The sequence below is a fragment of the Callorhinus ursinus genome, unplaced genomic scaffold (assembly GCF_003265705.2).
Source record: "Callorhinus ursinus isolate GAN/ISIS: 27379988/994484 unplaced genomic scaffold, GSC_fseal_2.0 scaffold1, whole genome shotgun sequence".
NCBI classification, from domain to species: Eukaryota; Metazoa; Chordata; class Mammalia; order Carnivora; family Otariidae; genus Callorhinus; species Callorhinus ursinus.
Window position 1 is genome coordinate 56,428,086 of NW_027397063.1, and position 16,324 is coordinate 56,444,409.

Consider the following 16,324-nt stretch of genomic DNA (forward strand, 5'->3'; position numbering starts at 1 on the left):
TTCAGTGTACATCAGAATCACCTAGAGAGCTCCTTAAAAACCAGATTGCTGGCCCCCATCTCTAGAGTTTCTGACTTAGTAGGTCCTGAGAATTTGCATTTCTAGTAAATTCACAGGTGATGCTGCAGCTGCTGGTGTGGGAATCATACCATGAGAATCGTTGTCCAACTAAAGGAAATACAGGGCTTTCATCAAAGTTTAAATCACACAAACCCTTGAAGTAACCTGTAATTTGTTACAAGCTGCTGTGATGAGGCTCATGTACACATTTATAGATTAAGTCATTTGACTTGTTCATTAGAAATTAATCTCAGAGAAGTACTATTAAGAAATTAGACACTTAAAACAGTACTTATTTTTTTCATTCTTTGAACGATTCTTAAATATTTTTTTGGACATGAGATACTGATGAAAACTATAGACCCTCTCCTGAGAAACATACAAATATATAATATTTTACATGTAAAATCATAGGCCGCCCATCAACCACCCCCATAAACCTCAATCATCCCAAGTGAAGAGGCTCATTTCAAACTACAACTCAGCTGAAGCCAGGGATAAAAGTTTTGTTTGTTTGTTTTTACTGAAGTATAGTTGACATACAATGTTACATTAGTTTCATGCATACAACATAGTGATTCCACAACTCTATACTCTATGCTCACCACAAGTGTAGCTACAACATTATTACAATACCATTGACTATATACTCCCTATGCAATACCTTTCATTCCCATGATTTCCATACCTGGAAACCTGCACCTCCCACTCCCTGTCACCCATTTTGCCTGTCTTCCTACCCACTACCCCTACCCATCCAGCCCCCTCAGGTGGTTTCTGTCTTGGTGAGTCTGTTTCTGCTTTTTTTATTTGTTCATTTGTTTTAAGTGAAATCATATGGTATTTGTCTTTCTCTGACTTATTTCACTTAGTAGAATGCCCTCTAGCTCCCTTCATGTTATCATGAATGGCAAGATTCCATTCTTTTTACGGCTGAGTAATATTCCATTGTATAAATATATATATACACATCTTTTTAATCCATTTACCTATCAATGGACACTTAGGTTGCTTCCATATCTTGGCTATTGTAAATAATTCTGCAATAAACACAGAGGTGCATATATCTTTCTGAATGGGTGTTTTCATTTTCTTTGGGTAAGTACCCAGTAGAGGTATTACTGGATCATATGGTATGTTTATTTATTTTTTTAAAGATTTTATTTATTTTTAATTTTTTGAGGGAACCCTATGCTGTTTTCCACAGCAGTTTCACCAACTTACATTCCCACCAACAGTGCATGAGGGTTCCCTTTTCTCCATGTCCTCACCAATACATGTCATTTCTCGTCTTTTTGATATGAGCCATTTTGACTGGTGTGAGGTGATATCTAATTCTAGTTTTGATTTGCAGTTTCCCTGGTGATAACTGATGCTGAGCATCTTTTCATGTATCTGTTGGTTCTCTATATGTCTTCTTTGGAAAACGTCTAATAAGATCCTCTGCCCATGTTTAAATTGGATTTCTTTTTTTTTTTTTGGTGTTGAGAGAAAAGTTTTTAATTAAGTTTTTCCTTATATTATTCTCATAAATCAAATGTTTCTTTGTGGCTACCCACAAATAAAGTGTGGTTCACTAAGATATTAAAGGCTATGACAAACTCTGTCAGCAATTAAAATATTTTAATCATTTTTAATATGTTTATTCCTTAATACAATAATTTTTCTCATTTAATTAGAATAGTATTTTTATTAAGATACTTATTGACATAAATGAGTTAAATATCTATTATGTTACTATTTGTTTTATATGTTCCTTTTATTGCATTCTTTAACTCTCATTTTCCCATCCATTAGCTTTTTAAAAAAACAGCTCTACTGAGCTACAAATTCCATAAAATAAACCACCAATATTTAAAAGTGTCAATTTGATAACTTCTGACATGTATATACATCTGTAAAACCATTCTTGCATTTAAAATAATGAACAGGTAGTAATAGTCCCAATCTTGTTCCTTAAAAACAAAGTTGTTTTGGCTATTCTAAATACTGCACATTTTCACATGAATTTTAGAATGAGGTTATCAATTTCTATAAGAAGGGCATCTGGGATTTTGATTAGGATTGCATTACATCTATAGATGAATTCAGGGAAAATCAACATCTTAACAATATTGAGCCTTCTACCCCTTGCCTTAGTCAGCTTAACTGGTACAACAAAATACCATAGACTGGATGGATTATAAACAATGGAAATTTATTTCTCATGATCTTGGCTGAAGTCCAAGATCATGGTACAAGCATGGTTGAATTCTGGTGATAGCCCTCTTCCAGTTTACAGATGGCTGACTTGTATCCTCACATGATGGAAAGAGACTTACCTAGCTCTCTGGCCTCTTCTTATAAGGGCACTAATTCCATTTATATGTGCTCCATCCTCATGACCTAATTATCTTCCAAAGGCCCTGCCTCCAAATATCATCACATTGAGGACTAGGTTTCAACAAGTGCATTTGAGGGGACATAAACATTCAATTCATATCATCTATGAACAAGGTGTATCTCTCCCATTTACTTAGGTCTTCTGTCTCTCAGAAGGGTTTTGTAGTTTTCAATGTATAGCTCTTGCATAATTTTAATCAGATTTATCCCCTAAGTATTTATTTTTTAGATTATAATTTTTTTACTTTCAGTTGTGATTGTTTAACACTATATATCTCCACAATTGATATCCGTATACTGATATTGTATTTTGCAACCATGTTAAACTTATTTAATAGTTCTAGTAGCTCTTTTGTAAATTCCATTGAATTTTCTATATAGATGATCAGGTCACATGCAAATAAAGGTGGTTTTACTTCTTTCTTTCCAAACTGGATGCTTTTCATTTATTATTATTATTATTTTTTTTTACCTTATTGTACTGGCTAGGACCTCCAAGACAATGTTGAATAGAAAGAGTAAGAGAAGTCATCTTTCTCTTGTTCTTGATCTCAGGGAGAAAGTATTTGGTCTTTTATCATTAAATATAATGCTAGATGCAAGGTTTCCATAGATTCCCTTTATGAGGTTAAGGAAGTGCTTTTATTTGTTTGTTTATTTATGGAGATAGAAGTTTATTGCAAGGGAGCAGAGGCAGGACGCAAAGGAGACTGTCTGCCATGAGGCATTCGGAGTGGGGGCTCTAATTAAGGGGGAGACTGAGGAGGATATGCAAACATATGGAATCTTCCTGTGCCTGGTTTTAAGTATTCCATTGGTCAGCTAGGCTTATGGATATTTTGAGGTGAGTTGCCTAATGAGCCTGTTTGTATTCAGCCCAGTGGTCACTGTGGGCTTTTTACTTTACTCAGGTTTCCATTGCTCAAACCTGTTGCCTAAAAGTAGCCTCTACATTCCCCTTTGACAGATCAACAACAACAAATCTTGGGCATTTGGGCGAAGGTCTCATCTTCAGCAGTTGCTTCATGCTGGACAGGGGGGCATGCTGTCCCTACTTAAACTTGTCAGTCCCTCGGAGGTTCTGTGCAGTTATAGACCAGAGCATGGTATTATATTAACATGCTGAAAGGCAATGTGAATGAAATTCCCTGGTGGTCAGGTCCATGGGATTTAGGGTGAGGGGACCCTCTGGTGGTATGGGCTGGGACCCTTGTTGAATCATAAGTTGTATATGGAATTGTTGGATTCACTCAGACGGGTAGGAATGTATTTTGCCTGTAGATCAAGATGGTGGCTGGATCTGCAGGAACAAAGGAAAAAAGTGCGTTGGGGGGAGGCTGAAAGAAGCAAGGTGGCTGAGAGTCAGCCAGTGTCAGGAAAGGGTCCCAACTGAGTCCACAATGTGTGTGGATTCACCCTGGATGAGCTTCCACTGTCAACTGCTGCACACGTTGGGAATGGAGACTTCAGGGGTATGGAGTAGGAGAGGAGAAGAAAGGGTCCTTTGCCTTCACAGGCATGGGCAGTCTGACCTGTTCACCCTCAAACCTTTAGACCACATGGGAGCTCCCCTGGCTAGAGATCTTCAGTTGTCAGGGTTAGACCTCTGAAGGGCTGAAAAGAGAAAGGAGAGAGAGGGAAGGATCCCTCAGAAGGGCAAGAGGGGAAATCCCTCACTCTTTTGGGCAAGGGCAGTCCCGCTGGTTCTCCCCTGGGGTTTTGTATCCTCACCAAGGTGTAACCTCTGCCAGAGGCTGTCATTTTCCCAAGGAGTACTGGAGTCAGTCCACTGAGGGAAAGTCTCAAGAAATGCCCAGAGAATCCAAGGAAAGTCCTAGGCTGGCAGAGGGTCCCTGTATGGGCTCCACCAAATGTGGGGGGACCTGAAGGGGTGGAGACTGGTGGTGTGGGTTGTGAAAGAATTCACCCAAGGCAGAACAAAGGGGAAGAAGTTTACTGAAAACACTGCAAAGAAGCACCGGGCAGGACAGCAAAGGAGAGACTGTCTGCACAGAAGTTCTCTTCTATACCTAGTTTGCTGAGACTTTCTTTAATAGATGTGGGCTTTCACATTCTCTAATATTTCTTGAATGAACTTTGGTAGTTTGTCTTTTTCAAGGAATCTGTTCATTTTATCTAAGTTGATAGAATTATTCGGATAAAGTTTTTGTAATATCTGTAGAATTTATAGTGATGTCACCTCTTTAATTCATAACATTAGTAAGTTGTGTCTGCTCTCTTTTTATCCTATCAATCTGGCTAGAGGCTTATTGCTTTTATTGATAGTAACAATCAATCAACATTTGCTTTCATTGATCTCTACTGGTTTTTTGTTATCTATTTTATTGATTTCTGCTCTGATATTTATTACTTTCTTGTGCTTACTTTGGGTCTCATTTGCTCTTTTTGTTTTAGTTTCTTAGGATGGAAGCTGAGAATATTAATTTGAGACTTTTCTTCTTACAAACCCTCAAGCACTATAAATTTTCAGCTAAGTACTACTTTTGATCATTTCTAATTTCCCTTTTGATTTCTTGACTCATGAGCTATTTTGAAGTGTATTATTTAGTTTCCAAATATTTGATGATTTCTGTTATTGATTTCTTAACTAATTATATTGTGATCAAGAACATACTTTGTATGACTTGAATCCTTTTAAATGTACTGAGAATTGTCGTATGGCCTAGAATATGGTCCATCTAAATATTCCGCATGCACTTGAAAGGAATGAACATTTTGCTGTTGAGAGGAATAGTGCTCTATAAAGATCAATGAGGTCAAGATGATCCCGTTGGCTTCTTCTTCCATATCTTTAATTATTTTCTGTTTTCTCGTTATATCCATTACTGAGAAAAAGTCAATGAAATTTTGAACTAGGGGGTGCCTGGGTCGGTTGGTTGAGCATCCCACTCTTGATTTGGGCTCAGATCATGATCTCAGGGTGGTGAGATGGAGCCCCGAGGGCAGCTCTGCTGAGCGCGGAGCCTGCTGGAAATTCTCTCTCTTCTTCTCCCTCTTCCCCTCCCCGTGCTCACACTCTAAGTAAATAAATAAAGAAAATCTTAAAAAAAAAAAAGAAATTTTGGACTACAACTATGAATTTGTCAATTGCTCTTTGAAGTCATACCATTTCTACTTCATGTATTTTGAAGATCTGTTGTTAGGTGCATAAATGTTTAATATTGTTATGTCTTCTTGATGAATTGACTACCTTATCATTATGAAATGATTTTCTTTATCTATAGTAATATTCTTTGTGCTGCAATCTATATTTTGATTAGTGTGTTAGCATGGTAAATCTTTTCCATCCTTTAATCTATTTGTGTCATAATATATGAAGTGTGTTTCTTGTACATAGTATATTGGTGGCTTTGCTTTTTTTAAAATCCTATCTTTTTTTTAAAGATTATTTATTTGAGAGAGAATATGAAAGAGAGAGAGCACATGAGAGGGGGGAGGGTCAGAGGGAGAAGCAGACTCCCTGCTCAGCAGGGAGCCCGATGTGGGACTTGATCCTGGAACTCCAGGATCATGACCTGAGCCGAAGGCAGTCGCTTAACCAACTGAGCCACCCAGGCGCCCTCCTATAATTTTTTTAAATCCTCAACCATTAGTTAAGGTGTTGAGATCATTTATATCTAAACTAGTTATTGGTATATTTAAGTTAAATATATTATGTTGCTATTGTTTTTTATTTATCTCATCTCTTCCTTGTCCCCTTTTTCCTCCTTTTCTGACTTCTCATAGGCGAACTGAATATTTTCATGTTTCCATTTTATCTCTTTATTGGCTTATTAGCTATGCTTCTTTATTTTCTTTGTGATTGTTTTAGTGTTTACAGATACATCTTAATTTGTCATAGTCTATCTTCAGATGGTATGATATCACTTCACATGTAGTATAACAATATACCTCCATATCTACATTCTTAGCCTTTGTGCTCATGGTCATGCTTTTTTAAGCATCTGCTTTCTGTCTGGCTTGTTTACCTCTTGGTCTGTGCTACTTATAAACTGGTGAACAACTTGGAAGGAAAACTGCTCAGATTATTGGGCTAATTCTCTGTCTCTTCTTTCCATAATCAGGTCTCTCTCATCAGGCTGTAGAATGTTCTGCTCAGGTTTTCTGACTCTTGGCAGCTGCTTTTTGGCTTGGGTTCTTAGCTCCTCCTCACCTGCTACTTAGTAAAAAGTAAATGTCTCAAGGGAAAAGCAATCTAGTATGTGGGACACTCACTGAGTTTCTCTTCTTTATGAGGTCTTAGCTCTCAAGGTCTAGTTGCCTTAGTAGGTCTTTTACAAACTCAACTAAATTTTAAAAATCTAGCTTTTCAGGGCACCTGGGGGGCTCAGTCAGTTAAGCATCTGACTTCATTTTGGCTCAGGTCATGATCTCAGGGTCGTGAGATTGAGCCCTGTGCTGGGCTCCACACTCAGCAGGGGTCTGCTTGTCCCTCTCCCTCTAATCCTCCTCCCCCCAGTTGCTCTCTCTCTCTCTCACTCTCTATTTCTAAAATAAATAAAACATCTTTAAAAATATCAAAAAAATAAAATAAAATCTAGCTTTTCTGGATGTCCTCTATGGGAGCAGCAGTCTACTACCAGATAATCCATTAAGATGCTTAATGCCTTGTAATATGTTTAACCTTAAAATCTTTTTTACTGACAAGACCGAACTGTTTAAAGATAATCTTTACAGACACAAATGACAGTGCAAACAGTATAAGATATAACTACCCTTACTATTAACTATGAGATCAATTAAGATACATTACAGAATTCTTAAGTTATGAAAGACAAACCTATTATAGGGACTGGTTTTACTATCATTATTACTGGTCAGTGCGTATTTGAAAATTAAAAGTTTCTATAAAAGTATGTATTAACACAAAGGCTAATGCTTATTCTACAGGTTTATACATGTTCAAACCAAAGTTAAAATTTCTCCTAAGAAATTCATTGCCATAACTTCTATTCTGGTTTTCTTTTCTTCCTTTAGTTTTCAGTCTAGGGCAGAGAAATCCATTTCAAAGCTACTGAGTAAAAGTTGCAGCATGTGTTATGGACGCCAATAGCAAAATGTCTGCCACGGAACTTCATCATTTCTTTCCCCCTATTTGGCTAACGTTTGCATGCTGAACATAGACTCACAGGTGGGTTTCTAATAAGAATTAGAGATCACAAATTTCTATAAAGTGTCTACAAGCTCATAGGTCCCTGGTCACACAGCAGCCTTTATCTGAGGGTTTTAAAATCTCACTTACTTCTTCCTATTTTGTTAGTTTGCATTTTGTATTTCTCTTGTTTGTACTCACCAGCTTCCCTTCATGCTTCTCTGCTATTTTTCTCCAGTCCCGGTGTGGTGGGAATCCCACTCCTCTCTGGTCTGGTGGACCAGATTACAGTTTTACATCCAAACAAGAGCAAAACTAAAAATGAAAGCCAAGTCGTGCTGGGAAGTTCACTCCTAAAACGTTTGTTAAAATCATTTGTTTAAAAATGTTCGCATCTGTTGCTTGGCACTGATCCTTAAGCTCCAAGACCCCTACCTTCTTAACTAATTATCCTCATGTCAAGTAATCAGTTGTAGTAGATTGACTATATACTCATAAAACTCCCCAAACCCAAATCCCTCAAAACAGAGGGGAAACAACTGGGATAGAATCTAAGAACTTTTCTCAATTCCACTATTAAACAAAAGGCATAAAGAAATAAAGAAAAGGTATAAGAGGGAACATAACAGATACAGTGTTGTGAGAAAGCATTGTAACAGCCTATTTTCTCTGAAAACCAACCCCCACCCCCAACTGATCACACTGCTCCTGCCCCAGACGAAGACCATGTATAATTCCACAGCACGGAATAAATGAGCAAGAGGAACTGTAAACAGTCTGGCCAACCAGAAGCAATAGAGATACAATGCAACCAAGACACTGCAGACCCCGTTTCCCACTGAGCTAATATAATCCACACTTGGCAAGGAGGAGTTCTCACTGCAGGGCTCTCCTGCCTAAAGACACAGGCTCCCCGGGAGAAAGGCGGTGGGAGAGGGGAGAGGAAGACAAAAGAAGAGAGGGAAACAATTGCTATAGGGGAGACTCACAGTGAGAAGTAAAATTGTGTGCATTCCCTTTGACCCAGAAATGCCAGTTTGGGGAATCTTCCTATAAAAATGGAAACCAAGTGTAAGGATGAATGTAAGATGTTTACTGTGGCATACTTTGTGTAAAAAAAAAAGCTGGAGTGAAAACTGGAATATCTATCAATACAGAAATAACAGGAAAAATTATGGAACTTCTACAAAGAAATATTAAGTAGCTATTAAAAATAAGAAATTGGATCAATTAAATTTATATATGTAGAATAATGTACATAACAAATAAAATGAAACAAATAACAGTAAATGGTATTATATGATCTCATTTACATATGAAATAGAAAATAACTACATATTTGTTTGAACATAGAAAAGGAGTGAAGGAATTCACACTCAACTTTTCATAGTGGTTTTGTCAGGAAGATGTAGGGGGAGGGGAGGTGGAGATGAATAACATTTTCTTTATAGACTATTGTCTTACTAGACTTGTTACAATGAGTGTGTACTGCTTTTATAATTTAAAAATGTAATAAATTTAAAATATAAAAAGGATTTATTGACTTTATAATTACAAGTAATGCCAGACCCCAGAGTTCAGTGGGGTGTTTAGTTCTCTGACATTTGCTTTAAGTTGATCCTGGTGGGTAGAGGTAAATAGTAACTTCTGCTCTCTGAGAGAGGCCTCACCTGTGTCCCCCAACAACAGCCAATTAAAGCACAGACTTGACAGTACCCCTGGAGAAAGCCGGTGGCTGTGAAATGAAAACTATAGATACCTCTCCAAAGCCTCAGCCACAGAGCTTCCCAAGGGGCTACCTGAGCCAGTGAGCAGCTAGCAGAGGCGTGGATGAGAATAGAACGGGCTTTCATCTGGAAAAATCCCACTACTCCAACTCCTGACAAATTTTCTTGGCTCCTGTTCCATACTTCAGAGATGAGATGCACAAGTCTGGCCCAGCCTCCGCAGGGATAAACGTTAAACTCTGTGGGAAAGATGCTGCCGCCCAGTTTTGAAGTCTGTGTTAGCACTTCGGTGGAAGATTCTTTGAGGACCACTGGAAGTTGGTTGTGGGCCTTCCAATTGTTACCCACAGGATAGAATTAAGGCCCTGGAGGAGTGACACTTGGCTCAGTATTTGCATTTGATTTCATGCTGATAGAAGCTTCCAGATCTTTTGAGGGGTAATAGATATGATATTCAATAATAAAGAAAATAATGTGCAGAAGCTAGCAGCCTGTGAAGAATTAACTTTTTCGATCGCTCATTCATCTTTCAACATCTTTTCTCTTCTTGTACAATCCTACTGTCCTCCACCCATGCCTCTTCTTCTCCCTACTTAACCTCTTTAATAGATTTTTTATTCAATGTTTTCCTGATTATCATAGAAATGCTAGAGTGTCCATGGAAAATATGGTTACATTTTTTAAAAAAGTAATCATGTATAACCCTACTGCTGACAATATTTTGGAATAGTTTCTTTTTGTCTTTATACTTACTTTTTCTTTTTAATTCTTTATTTAAATTCAATTTATTTAACATATACTATATTATTAGTTTCAGGGGTGGAAATTAATGATTCATCAGTTGCATATAACACCCCATGCTCATTACATCCTTATGCCCACCTTAATGCCCATCACCCACTTACCCATCCCCCCATCTACCTCCCCTCCAGCAACCCTCTTTGTTTCCTAGAGTTCAGCCTCTCTTATGGTTTGCCTCCCTATTTTCATCTTATTTTATTTTTCCTTTCCTTTTAAAGCAGGTCTGTGTTTGTGTAGCTTTGCAAGTGTAGATGAATATCTCACGTATATACCTAATATTACAAAAAATATGAGAGAATATGTGAAGTGGAAAAGAGGTTTGGACAGCGTGTTGCTGTTGTTATCTGCACAGTTGTGGTGTGGCTATGGGTTCTGGTGTGTCAAGCTGGTATTCATATTCCTCACACTAACTGTGACAGCAGCCTTTATATTTCAGCCCTGCTTTTCTCCTAAGGGCTGCCTCGGAAGTCAGCAATATTTGCATATAAAGATCCCCATTGGGTAGTTATTTACTCTTCTTTCATCCCAGTTTTTCACTTGCAGATAATTGGGTACCTAGGATCCCAGCAGGCCACTATTCTCTTCCCTTCCCTGTCTCTTGATAGTACCTTTTCTGCTCCCTCTTTATTGGATCTTCTGGGTTTATCCTAACAGTATCCAAAAGCAGGCAGCCATCACCAGCCTGGGCACAATCAGAGAATCATCAAAATGCCCATTTGGTAAAGACACTCAATTAAGCATGCATTCTGTTCAACATGTTCAGAGTAAATACTACAGCTAATGTGGCCTTTGGGAGACTCTACTTCATGCAGAAAACCAGGAATATATCAGATTAGAGGCAAGAAGGACCTTGTTGGCCTGGAGTCTTGCTTGACCAATACTTCAGACCCTTACCGCACCGTCAGTCCAGGCCACATCTGCAGGCCCTTATCATTTCCCTAGTTAAGAGATCCGATTCTGTTTTCTCTCCCAAGGTCTCCCCAGTTACCCTTGCAGAATCAGGATGGATAGCTGGCAGTGCCAACTGATAGTCTGACGTTCCAGCATAGACAGATGGCAGTGGGAAAGCCCAGAGCACTCTTTCCTGGGTGTTCCCATTGTCACTCTGGAACAGGTGCCCATGGCAGCAAGAGAGCAATTTCAACCAACAAAACCCCGGACAGAACCTTGAAGTTTCTCTAAGAGGCCCTCACATGCTCTTCCTTGTCCTCATACCAGGAAATCACTTCTCTCCGTCAGAACTCCAGAACTTTCTGCTAATCTATATCTATGCAAAGCTCCTCACTGAAGCACTGAAAACTGAATTCCTCAGAGCCATGCTTCTACAATGATCTCTTCCTTATCACAAACATCATAAAGTACAAAGGCTGATAGGCTTAGCACCCCTATCTCCCTCCCTGTTTTCTTGATGAGCTCAAAAGGAAACATCCCTGGGCACTTTTGAATAGGAACTTGCAATATGAAGGGAGAACACAGGTGGAAGGGGGCCAGGCAGTTCAGCCTATAGGCTATCAATCTGCATGACCTCTGCCTTCTACTGCCAGTTGCCCGTCTGGTCACTGCCCAGTAGCCCGGTCAAAGCAGGCCTGAGTTCTGTAGTGATGGTCTGACAGCCTCACTGCTGGGTCCTCTGTTGCCTGGCAACCCACATCTGAAGTACACTGACCCAGATTTGGGTTCAGGTATTAAAGGGGTACTCAGACACTCTCAACACCCCCCCACCACGAGGCAAAGTGGCTATGGAGAAGAGCAGAGAATGCAGCATACAACCTATGAATTTAATTTGACTTGGCACATTCTGACTATATGTGGGGCAAGAACGTAGTTGGTGATACCTGTTTCTGGTCAATCCTAGGAGTATATTGAATGAATCTACCCTCCCTCTCATTTACCTCCTTTAAGAATAGACTGCACATCTCTAGACTGGACTGGACACAGCGAAATGTTCTGGAAGTGCCTCGGACATAAACAGACCTCAAGGCCTTGCTTGGGTTGGATGCACCTCGCAGGAATTGCTCAAATTTTGACCCAGTCTCTGGTCAAAAGTTACACGGTTCCCTACAACAAACAGACTAAAGTCCACACTCTTGTGTTCTCAACAAGCTGGCCTATAGCTCTCCTGCTTTATCTCCTATTGCAAACCTGCCCTGGCATGACCCTCCCCACCTCTTCACCTCACTCAAGCCACACCAGCACTCTGGCTCTGACTTGAACACCAAGTACCGGCTCAAGTTACTCTCTTCCAGGGAGTGCTCTTCCACACTACAGCTGCCAGTCAAAGCACCACACCTCCTCCCGAGCTCTACTCAAAAGACACTCTTCCTTGGAGGAAAATAACAATCCCTTCTGAAATAGCTAGTTCTCTGCTCTCCACCTGGAAACCCTGGCTAGCCTCCACGCCTTCCCCACAGTTTCATAACAGGTGTGATATTATAGCACTCAGTATAGCTGTCATATATAAGCCCTATCTACATCAATGTCAAAGGGACTATGTCTTTTATAGGCTGGTTCCTTCATGCTTCTATCTGGAATGAATGCATCCCACCTTCATTAATTCTTTCTCACTCTAACAGGTTCTTTCACACAATCCCCTCTGGATTCCACCTTTAGCAGTGCTCTATTAACAATAGGAATGGATTTTTTCAACCCATTTTCCTCAACACACACCGTCCTTCTCTTGATCCAGACACTACTAATGCCCATTTTTCTGTGTGCTCATCCTCCCCCACCTCTGCAAAGCAGGGTACGCTGCAAGGTGGGGTTCAATAACACGGGATATTCTCTGGCTGCACCATCTATCTCTGCCTGAGTACCTCATGATTATGACAAGTGCCTCAGAAAAACACCTTGAGAAGTCTAGATGGAAACCAATGCCCCATGGAAACACATAAATATTTTATCAGGCTCTGAACAAGACTCTTGCTCATAAATATTTAAACTCCTTGATAGCATAATGTTCAGTGGCTGATTAGAGTCAACTTGTACTGGGGTGGGGAGCTGAGAGGAGGAAGGGAATACAACAATACAATACCACAGCAATGGCAGCAGGCATTCTACAGAGCCCCTTTGAAGGATCTAAAAACACTGAAAATGCTCCTGAGGTCTCCCCAGTTTGCACAGACATTCATTTTCCAAGTGCGCTCCCTCTGGAGTAGGAGGTAGGTCAGTGCCCAGTGGAGCTGTCTAGAGAAGGCACTCACTGGGCTGCAGGCAGGCTGCTACTGCAGTCACAGCCCCCCTAACCTTGCCAAACTTCTCTCAGCACTGGTGGCACGAAGAAGATTTTCAAATAAAGTACACAGGACTCAAAATGAGGCAGGCCCTGTAAGAATGATCATGGCAGCTTTATTTAAAATAGCCCCAAACTGGAAACAACTCAAGTGCCCATCAGTAAGAGAATGGATAAGCACATGGTATAGATAGTCATATGAAGGAATATTATCTTGGAATAAAAAGAAATGAACAACTGATATACTTAACAACATGAATGAATCTTAAAACATCATGGTGAGCAAAAAGAAGTCAAATGTAAAAGTCCATGAGTGTGAATGCATTTATATGGATGCTTAAGAATGCAAAACAAATCTATGATGATACGAATTATAACAAAGTTTGCTTATGGATGGTGGGGATGACCAGAAAGGGGCATGAAGGAAATTTCTGGGATTGAGTTTTTTTTATATCTTGTTTGGAATGTGGATTTGTCAAAACTGGTGGAGCTCCTAGCATAGGATTCAGCTTCGAAACGCTGTGAGGGGGGCGCCTGGGTGGTTCAGTTGGTTAAGCGTTTGCCTTCGCCTCAGGTCATGATCCCAGGATCCTGCTCAGTGGGGAGACTACTTCTCCCTCTCCTCTCCATTTGTGCTCTCTCTCCCTATCTCTGTCTCTCTCTCTCAAATAAATAAATAAAATCTTTTAAAAAAGAAGCACTGTGAGGATAAAAGAGGCCACTGATCTCCAGGATCATCATTTACCCATAACGTGTTGATTGACCTGAATTACCTGAAAGGACTTCTAGTATTTTACCAAGGGTTCTGCAACCTTTATGGGAGTTAATGCCTTGTTTGTGTCATTTAATTATCTAATTAATTCAACATTTATTAATTGCTTATAATATGCGAAAAAGGAACATAGCCATGAACACAACAAAAAAATTCTTGTCCTTACGGAGCTGATACTTGAGTGGGGGGATATTGGACAATTAACGAAGAAACAGCTATACTATATAGTGCCAGGCAGTAATGATAAAGCAATGAAGAAATAAAGCATGGTCAGAGGGTGGGGAGTGACAAAGGCCTGATTTGGATCAGGTGGTCAGGGAAGGCCTGATCAAGGAAGTCGCATCTGAAAAGAGACCTGAATGAATTGAGGATAAAAGCAGTGCCAGGTATCTGACAGGCAGAAGGAAGAACAAGAGAGGGGAGAGACAGAATATGAGGTCAAACAGGTCAGATTGCATAAGGCTTTGAAAGGTAAGCCCTGGAAGAGAGTTGGATTTTATTCAAAGTGTGAAAGGGGCCATTAGAGAGTGTTAAGCAGGGCAGTAATATAATCCAACTGATGTTTTAAGAATGGGGAAAAGGAGGAAATTAAGAGATTTGCCTAATTCTTAGGGAAAAGTCAGAGTAAGATCCAGATTTTTTTCCCCTTCAAAATCTTAATATCCTTCACACATCTATTTCTCTCTCTTTTTTAAAAGATTTTATTTACTTATTTGAGAGAGAGTGTGCACAAGTGGGGAGGGGCAGAGGAAGAGGGAGAAGGAGAGAGACTCTCAAGCAGACTCCTTGCTGAGCAAAGAGCCCAAGTTGGGGCTCCATCTCATGACCCTGAGATCATGACCTGAGCTGAAACCAAGAGTCAGACATTTCACTGACTGCACCACCTAGGCACCCCCACACATCTGTTTCTTAACCACCTTCTGATTCAAGTTCTGTCTGGGGCCAGATCACATATTTCTGGATTTCAAACTCTGATTTTCATTAACAAGTTTATATCTCAAGACAGTTATAAGTTTATAAACAGTGAGGTAGGTAACTTCTCTGTATGTTGGAAAATTTTTCATAATAAACTGAAATAAATAAAATTTAATAAAAAAAGAGAGGTAGGGATTTGCATCCTTTATTGGGCAAAATTAATCAGCAACTAAATATGAATGTTATAATTCTCAACACCTTTCTGCAAAATAAAGGTTCTGATTTTTAACTAAATGTGGAACGTTCCTTCCAACTTTCAAATCCAACTTCTCTGCCCAAGTCAGTCCATGTTCCACTGTCTCTGTGGCAAGTCAGAGCCTTGGTGCTTCTTTCTTCTCTCCCCCACTGCCCCTAATGATTCTGAAAACCTACAAGGGAGTGCAATTAAATGTGAATTTGTAGGGTGGGAAGGCAGACTCCTTCAACCCCATCTGGAAATGCCCTTATGTTCAGACAACACAAAAGGAAATAGTAAAATCCTCAGCAGGAAACAAATTGTAAGCATCTATTGTCCTCCCCAGAGAATCTCTTTCCCTCAATCATTATTTTCCCACTCTTTTAAGAGCCTTCTAGGCTCGAAGTCTGTGGCTTCATCCCATTCACCCCTTAGATCCCCCTAGGCCACAACTCTGCTTTCACTAGACTTGATGTTCTCTATCCCCAGGCTACCATAACTCTGCCTCTGACCAGGCTCAACCCTAGACGTTACTGAGGCAGAGGGGGAAGCTAAAAGCTAGTGGTAGAAGAGAAGGGGAAATACAGGGAGCACTCCAGAGACAATGGTGGCCCTGAGGTAGAATTAGGCTGCCAAAATGGAGACCAGAGTGCCCCCCACCCCCACACTTCTGCAACTGTAACTCAAGTAAAGCCTGACAACGCATTTTATTCCACAGACTCAAACGGACTTGCTGCTACCTAGCTTGCAGAAAGGCCTTCTGTGCTGAATATCGGCACTGATGGAGAAAAATTAATTTTCCTTTGCAAGCCCTGCTGCCTAATACAACTATTCAACAATTTTCCCAGCTTTTAACCCCTCCCCGAAAATCTTTCGTGTTTACCTAGGGATGCAATAATTTAATGTTATCCTCTATATCCTGGTTTAAAGGACTCTACCAAGAAAGACATTTCATTAGAGGTTAGGATAAAATTTGCCTGCTGTTCATGCACGCTTGTACCTAGAAAACCAACAAAGGAGAGTAAGCGCATGCCATGACCTCTCCCCGGCCACAGATTTCTACTCTGAAATGTTAACAAACCCCAACTTT

At 40.0% G+C, this 16,324-nt stretch overlaps 1 protein-coding gene across 1 annotated transcript in view; it reads right to left on the bottom strand.

Moving 5' to 3' along the window:
* The window catches only part of GPR156 (G protein-coupled receptor 156), an 83,504-nt gene that overhangs the window by 66,324 nt on the left and 856 nt on the right, over nucleotides 1–16,324 (bottom strand). The window lies entirely within an intron of this gene.